The sequence below is a fragment of the Sorex fumeus genome, unplaced genomic scaffold (assembly GCF_029834395.1).
Source record: "Sorex fumeus unplaced genomic scaffold, SorFum_2.1 ptg000063l, whole genome shotgun sequence".
NCBI classification, from domain to species: Eukaryota; Metazoa; Chordata; class Mammalia; order Eulipotyphla; family Soricidae; genus Sorex; species Sorex fumeus.
Window position 1 is genome coordinate 9,166,448 of NW_026606120.1, and position 8,426 is coordinate 9,174,873.

Here is an 8,426-nt window from a genome sequence, read left to right on the forward strand (position 1 = left end):
TAAGATGAAATTATTGCAGACATGATGCGGGAATGACCGCGCGGCCAAGGAACCCCTCGGGATAGGTCCAGTGCTGTTCATTCCGGGAACACGGTCCCTGGCAGAGGTGAAAAGCAGGCCTGGCATCTAAGTGTCCACACTCTTAACACGCACAAAATAGGTTCACTTGTGACTCTTCTCACTTATGTTAAGAGTTACCATAAAAAAAAATGAGGGGTCATCCCTAGTTGTGCTGAAGGCTTACTCCTAGCAGGAGTTCAGAAAACCATATATGGTGCTGGGACTGAACTCCAGTCCTACATGTGCAAGAAAAATGTTCTACCTGCTGTACTAAGTCTCTAGCACCACCACAAAAAATTTAATTTGGAAACCAAAAGTGTACAGAATGGAACCTGGAGGTGAATATTCTTGGTTTAATGTAGAGTCAACACAAATGCTAATCTTGCACGCATTAGATCTTATAGTACAGTATCAAAGGAAGAACTGTTCAGGCATCCTTTATCCCATTGTCTTCAGAAATGTTTTACAAAGCCCTCACACAATTTTTTATAAGATTAAGTCCACCAGGTTCGCTATCATGGCAAACAAGACCAAGCAGAGAGTTTAGGGATGCCTTCTAAGTTTCCCAGGCAGAGTCAGGCTTGCAGATGAAGCAGTGCAGTGATGCTCGGCTCTGGTCTTCTTCCCATTCAGAAGCTCTGCGGGGCCCCATGCAGATGGTGACTGAGATCATGATCCTGACCCTCTGTGTCCTGCTCGCTGCAGTGTTCTTGATGCTCCTCCTGCGGAGACACACCTGAGAGGTTGGTCATTTGGCAGCTTTCGGGGCAGCTGGTAGAGGACAATCATCACCATTTCCTGCTCTGCTCTGAGTGTTTATGTACATTTGTTTTCAGTTGCTGTGATTTTTTTTTTTCTTTCTGTTTTTTTTTTCCTGGGAAGGAGAAGGAAGAGGAGGGATCAGATAGTAGGATTTAAGAATTAGAAAATAAAAGCAACCAAAACTTAAAGCCATCTGTAATACTACCCCTCTCAAAGTCAATGCCTGGGGTCTTTGTTTAGTGGCGTTTTTTGGGGGTTGTTGGGCCACACCTGGTGATTCTCGTGGCTTTCTCCTGGCTCTGCAATCAGAGATCGAGGACCATATGGGATTCTCAAGATTGAAGCTGGATTCATTGTGTGCAAGGCAAGAGGCAACCCGCTCTACTATTGCTTAGACTCCTTTACTACTATGCATTTATTTTCAATTTGCAAAAAGGGATCGTCACAAACTATTCTATGAACTATTTTCCACTCCAAATCTTCCCAGAAACAGTACTTAAGCTAAAAATCACCATCTCAGTACTGTTCTATACATGACAATCAATTATCTATAGACAAAATTCAGGCAACCAGGGCAAAGCATTAGGTGGATACCAAGTAAATGAGCATCCACTTAGATCCTTTTCTGAGATGAGCTGGGGGAAAAAAATTTGCATTCTTATTTTCAAAAATACATCTTTAGCTTCATTATTTCTGTATTTAAGACAAACTTTTGTTCATTTTTAGTTTTGGGGATCACACCCAGCAGTGCTCAGGGCTGACTCCTGGTGGTGCTCAGGGGACATGGGTCAGTCACATGCAAGGCAAATACCTGAACCCCTGTTATCTCTGGTACAAGACAAAAACAACAAAAACAAGAACAAAAAATAAAACCAACCTGCTTATGCTAAATTCAATTTCCCTTTCTCAATAAATTACCTCAAAGAAATTTTATGGATTTAACTTAGAGCTTTTCTGTTGCTGAAAGAATTCAAACGTGAGTGCTGACTACAGCTCACAGTATCCCGAGAATGAACACACTACCTTGAACAAGCCCCGCCCACAAACTTCACTTGAAATGCACTTGGCTGCTGGTGATCATGGTGGTGAAGCACGTCTTCTCTTCCAAGCTACCATTGAATGTTAGCTCAGAAAAATCTGTAACGAGAAACACAGAACTTACTGGCTTTTCTACCACAAGTACAAATGAACTTTTAGAATAATCAAAAGCAGCTGAGGGCCTGGGGGTAGCACAGCAGGGAGGGTGCTTGCCTTGCATGCAACCAAACCAGGTTCAATCAGCACCATCAAGAGTACCCACTGAGCATCGCCAGGTGTGGCCCCGACACAAAACAAGGTAGTCGAAATCAGTGTTTCATCATTTTCTGAATATGATCTCCTTCTAAACTTGCACTTGAGCTGTTAAACTCTCTCCAGCCCTGACTTCTAATTTTCTAGAGCTTCCTGCCTTTTTATTATATAGAGAAGATGGAACCGTCACCAGTTTCTTTAGGACTTAACAGTTCAACCATCTGAGCAGAGAGGCAGACATTCTAGTTGAGGGAGGTTTTATACATATACATACATATATATATATATATATCACAACATATACTTTTGGGGAGAAAGAATAAATATTTTCTGGAAATTCCACAAGTATCAATTACAGTTACTCCCCAGCAAACTGGTATGGGCCATTAAAGTCTTCTATTTTGCCTTAAACCGCTAAAATTTGATTTTGCGTAACCCTTGCAGTACTGGAAGGCCCTCACTCGGCCCTTACACGTAGAGGACAGCTTCATATGGAGAAGCAGCATATGTATGAAACTTCTTGGGCGACTTACCGAAGGAGGGCAGTTTGGTGAGAGTTAGTTACACAAAGACCTAGTCTGTCTATAACTGACATGGGCCAGGTTGGGGGAGTCTTAGAAACCAGCTGATGGGGGTCTCACCACTGCTCAGTCTGCCCACCAGGATATACGGAGTAAGTGGCATTTCCACTGGGTGACCTCTCCCCCTGTCCTACTGTAATGTGCTGGCTGACCCCTCTCCCATGGCCCTGGTGATTGTCCTCTGTTCAGGATGAGGAGGGTGCTATTTACTGCTCCCCCCAACCCCGAATAAATACACTGTGCACCTAGAGTTCAGGAAAATTAATTAAAACCAGGCACAAGAGTGACAAAAATGATCAAAAATGATCACTGTTTATTTTCCAGTGGAAAACCTTTTTCTTTTGTTTTGGGCCACAGCGGTACGTTCAGGCCTCACTCCTGGCCCTATACTCAGATCGTATGGAGTGTCGGGGATGGAACCTGGGTCAGCTGCGTGCAAGGCAAATACCCCACCTGCTGCACTACCTCCAGCCTCCAGTACCACAAACCCTCTTACCGACTCTGGGGGAGTTCAGATGGTCCACAGGCAGGCTGTCACTCAGCTGCCAAACAGTTTTCACCTTCTTGTGACCACTATTTATTTCCACTCTCCATTTCTGTGGCTTCTCACTAAGAAAAAAAGATCAAAGTTGGGCTGGGGCTGGGAGTGGGGGGTCCAACCATGCCCTTTCCCTACTGCCTCCATTTTACACCGCGTGACAAAGCTCCAAGCTCCCCCACCGCAGTCACAGGGCGTGGGAAGAGGCTTGAGGGCAGAGCATGCTGCGGACCTGCGTGGGAGCCGGGGCACCCAAGAACCCCGACCACTCCCACCCAGACACTGTTGGGAGCGACCCCCACAATAGCAGCAACTACAGAATAGCAGAGTCATGAGAGGGAGGGAAACTAGGATAGGAATGAAGATTCTGGGAGGAACCTGCTTGGCCTCAGAGGAAAGGAGGCCCTGGCAAGGGTGACCGAGCTCATCAGGGGACTGCAGGGCGAGGACAGGCCCCGGTGGACGTGGGAGGGCATGGACACTGTCCTCAACTGAAAAGGGCAGAAGCCAGTAGTGGGGGCCCAAGGGCTGGGGGCACTGAAGCAACTGAAAGCCATTTCGATAGGAGGAAGCGGGGGATTCGGATCTCAGGAAGGTCAAGGAGCAGGTGAAACAGAAAAGATCACCTGACCCTCCATATGTAGATGTAAAGACCAGGCACTACAGCAGGCAATGATGGCATGCAAGGAGACGCTGAGTGAGGCGTCTGTAAGGAGGAAGTGGCTACTGTGTACAGGGGCGTAAGGAATGCGAGTGACATGTCACACCCCAATTTGTTTGGGGCATTAGGTGAAGATTAGCAATGGTCGCCTGAGCAGAGACTGAGCCTGTGTCGGGAAGGGCCTTGGGTTCTGAGCCCGCACGTCTACAGGACACTGGTGCTGGTGCTGAAACTTGCACAGGCACCCAGGGACCTGGGCCGTCAGCTCTGGAGCACAATGGAGATGCAAGTTGTCACCTATTGAAATTCCAAATCAAGTCAAGTGTTGAGCAGGAATGTAATCAGTCACACAGAGAAGAGAGCAGAGGGGACAGTTCCAGTGAAAACTCAGATGAGGCGGGCAAAGGAAGCACTTGAGAGGGATTCTCAGTGGGACTGTGACTCAAAGGGCAGAGCACATTCATGCTTGTCCCAGGCCCTGGCTCAATGCCCAGTACCAAGTGGGAGGAGGAGGAGAAAGAGGGACGAGAAGGGAGAGGGAGAAGAACAGGAGGAAGAGGAAGAAGAAGAGGAAGAGAAGGTGGAGGAGGAGCACTCTCAGTCTTGGGAGTGCAGTGAGAGGTTGAATTCAAAGAGATGTCTACATGACAGAATAATGGACGGCCCAAGTTCAAATGTTGAATGGTGGAAGTCTTAACAATCTCTTTATTAAAGGAAGAGAATTGGTGGACTAGTTCTTACATGAGAACTACCCCCCACCCCTCGGCCCCACCAAACCCCCTTTGGGTGGGGGTGTGAGGGCTGGAACACTTCCCAGTGAGTTGCTCAGAGCTCATACCTGCTGTTGGGAGACACAGAGCCTAAGTATTGTCCCTGAAGCCATCTCCCCACCCTTGAAGGTCACTGGTGACATCTGCTAAGCAACTCTGAGGGTGCTGACAAGCGAGGAGAGAAATGAAGAGAGGGAGGGAGGAAGAAGAGATTTTTCCCCCCATAAAGGCCCTCCCGTTGATCGTAGATTTGCTCGAGCGGGCCCAGTAACGTCTCCATTGGAAACTTTGTTGTTACTGTGTCTGGCATATCGAATACTCTCGGTAGCTTGCCGGGCTCTCTGAGAGGGGCGGAGGAATCGAACTCGGGTCGGCCATGTTGGCCACTTGTAAGGCGAATGCCCTACCCGCTGTGCTATCGCTTCCCCCCATAGATTAATTTTTAATAAAATGTTACAAAGTATCATTAGTCGAAGAATGATGCTCAAATGACTAGATATGCCCAAAAGAAAAAAAAGCATATGAACAAAAATCCTCATGCCATATACAAAATTTAACTCCATATATATAAAAAACTAATTGTGAATAATAAAATAAATACAAAGGTGCAAATCATTTTTCCTTTGGGTTATACAGTCTTTTCTTATATGTGGCAACCAAAGTATGAACACTAAAGGAAAAAATCAGTTAAAGTTCATTAAAATCAAGAATGTTGTATTTTCAAATGACACCATCCAAGAAAGCAAAACCAACCCACAGAACAAGACAAGTATTTGCAAGTCATCTATCTGCTTAAGTATATGGAATATAGAAAATTCAAGAAAAAATTTTTTAAAAAACTGAATTAGAATTTGACAAATGACAGGGGCTGGAGAGATAGCACAGCATGTAGGGTGTTTGCCTTGCACGCGGCCGACCCGGGTTGGATTCTCAGCATCTCATATGGTCCGCTGGGCACCGCCCGCCAGGAGTAACTCCTGAGTGCAGAGCAAAGAGTAACTCCTGTGCATCCCCAGGTATGACCCCCCCAAAAAAAAGACTTTGACAAATGACAAAGTACTTAAAGACTTAAAGGAACATTTCTATCAAAAGGTTACATAGCTAGCTAAGAAACTTTTTACACTGAAAATTAAAAAAGGTTAATGACAGTAGCTATTAGAGAAATACAGGTCAAAACCACATGGTTTTTAAATTTATTTATTTGTCAACTTTATTATTTATTAAGTTTACTTATTGTTCTTTTTTTTCTTTATTTTTTAAATTATATTGAATCACCATGAGTTAGTTATAAGCTTTCATGTTTGGGTTACAGTCACACAATGATCAAACACCCATCACTCCAGAGTGTACATTCCCCACCACCAATATCTCCGGTATAACCCCCCTTTCCCACCCTCCCTCTGCCTCCATGGCAGACATGATTCTCCATAATCTCTCTCTACTTTTGGGCATTATGGTTTGCAATACAGACCCTGAGAGGTTATCATGTTTGGTCCCTTATCTACTTTCTGCACACCTCTCCCATCCCGACCGATTCCTCCAGCCACCTTTTTCTTAGCGATCCCTTCTCTATTCCAGCTGCCTTCTCCGGAAGGAGAGATTTGAATAGGAGAGATTTCGCCCACGGTGGCTCCTCAATGTCTGCGGAGGACAGAGTCATCACGGCCCTTGCTGCCCACACAGGCACACCTCTCATTCTGCCCTCTTATCCGGATCACTCCCTCTCTGTCTCTTTTACCAATCTGCTATTCCTTCTGTTCTGTCTAGATGAGATTACAAAGGGAGAGAACGACAAGAGCTGAGAGGGCGAGCAGAGAAAGGTCTGGGAAGAGGCAGAAGCCCACCAGACAAAGAGCCCCCTGGAACCAACACTGAAATGGTCGCACAAGGCCCAGGTGAAACACGGGCCACCAGGCCATTTACCTCTGGTACAAATCCTTTACGGCGGTTGGTCTGACGGGTAGCTGAAAGATGTGCTGCTCGTCAAGAGGGTTTTGTTTGTAATATTTTACACAGGATCTTAAAAAAAGAAAGAAAAAGACTTCTTTTAGAAAAGCAAGCCACTTGGTGATCAAACTTTTTTGGTGGTCTAAAGCTCACAAGGGCAACATTGTACTGAGTAATGGCCAATGCATCAGTAAGAGTAAACTCCAGGCCAGACAAGAAAGCAGTAACTCACGGACCCCTACCAGACCCAGAGATGCATGTTTTCTTTCACAAGTGATCTCAAAATGATTTGCCTCAAAATGAACAGGCACATTCATCAAACAAAAAAATTTTTTTGGGTGAGCCTGAGTAAACATTAAATGTGTAAAAACAAGAGGCCAGGAAGATGAAACACATTTCCGTGATTTCTGAGTAATACAACACATATAATTTTCCAGTCTTGTTTCTGGCTCCCCGGCAGTACTGGGGGGCTCCTGAAAGCAGCTGCTCAGCCCGCTCAGCCATCACTCCCATCTCTCCCTTTCTTAAGGGAGAAAAGTTCTTTTTGATTCTGCAAACAGGAAGACTTTCATGCTTTCCCCCTTACAGCTGAGGCCATGTCTGGTTTAGAAAAAGACTCTGGCAGACTTCTTTCCCTAGAGATAAAGGGTTCCAGGCCAAGGCCCAGATCCACACTGGGAACTGGACACTGGCAATCTGGAGTAGGTGGACCTGACTGACCAACTGCAACCAGGCTGGCAGAAGGAGACCGTAACTCTTATTCTGGGGGTCATATTCATCAGCGCTCAGGGGTTACTCCTGGTGGTGCTTGGGAACCCTACGCATGCCAACAATTGAACCGGGGATGCTGGATGAAAGGCAAGCGGCTTATCCACTGTATTATTACTCCAGTTGCCCCGCCAAATATAGCAATTTTGGTGGGGCTCAATGGCAGGGCACCTGTGTTTTGCAAACATGAGGCTTTGGTTTCTGTCCCTGGCACTGTCCCGAGGCATAAGGGTCATTCCCAACACTCCTGCCTCCACGTGTGGGGTCCCAGGCACTGACGCAAAGACAGCAAAGGAAAATTCATCAATCACAGCGATATTGTTGACAGAGTAACAGTATTTGATCTACACTGATATAATCAAGATGGTTAACGTGGCTCAAATTGTTCTGTTTAGTTTTTGGGCCAGAGTCCTGGCAGGCTTGGGGGACAATAATAGGGTGTCAGGGACTGGAATAGTGTCAGCCCTGTGCAGAGAAAGTGCCTGCTGTACTATCCAGCCCCAATATATTCTCTTTATAGATGAGAACCCAAGATTCAGTGCAAGAAAACTTCCAGGAAGCTAGGAAGTGCTAAAACTGGTACATCTTATACCTTAGCTGTAACGATTTAGAACCGGAGTTATTTTCATGTAATTAAAGAATAAAATAGTACTTACGGGCCCGCTCGAGCAAATCGACGATCAACGGGAGGGCCTTTACCTTTACCTTTACTGTGTTAAAGAAAAAAGCTGCTCATGTTGAAGATGAATGAAAAGCTTACAACTGACCAATATTTCTAGAATGTGGTGGAGTTTTTGAACATGATAAACCTGTTCTTGTATATCTACTGATGGTGAAAGAAAATATTCCTGGAACGAAAACAAAGCAAGCAAAGAACAAATCGAATCGTTGGTGAGAATCTGGTGGTGCCTACAAAACTAACACTAAAATTTTAGACGTTTCATTTCCTGAGACGAAATATGACAGAATTTACCACCTTTCAATACTATCCTTCAAGTGAGCTATAAATAGAATTTTCACAGAGATTATGTGTTTGTTTTGGGGCCAGT

General features: G+C 45.4%; 1 long non-coding RNA gene across 1 annotated transcript; it reads right to left on the minus strand.

Moving 5' to 3' along the window:
• Window positions 1-774: 774 nt before the first annotated feature.
• On the minus strand, window positions 775-8,219 carry LOC130035222 (uncharacterized). Its single transcript, XR_008794221.1, has 5 exons — window positions 8,089-8,219; window positions 6,586-6,681; window positions 3,190-3,302; window positions 1,841-1,959; window positions 775-920 (listed from the first exon to the last, which is right to left on the minus strand). It is a non-coding gene; the product is annotated as an uncharacterized LOC130035222 (long non-coding RNA).
• Between the last annotated feature and the right edge of the window lie 207 nt (window positions 8,220-8,426).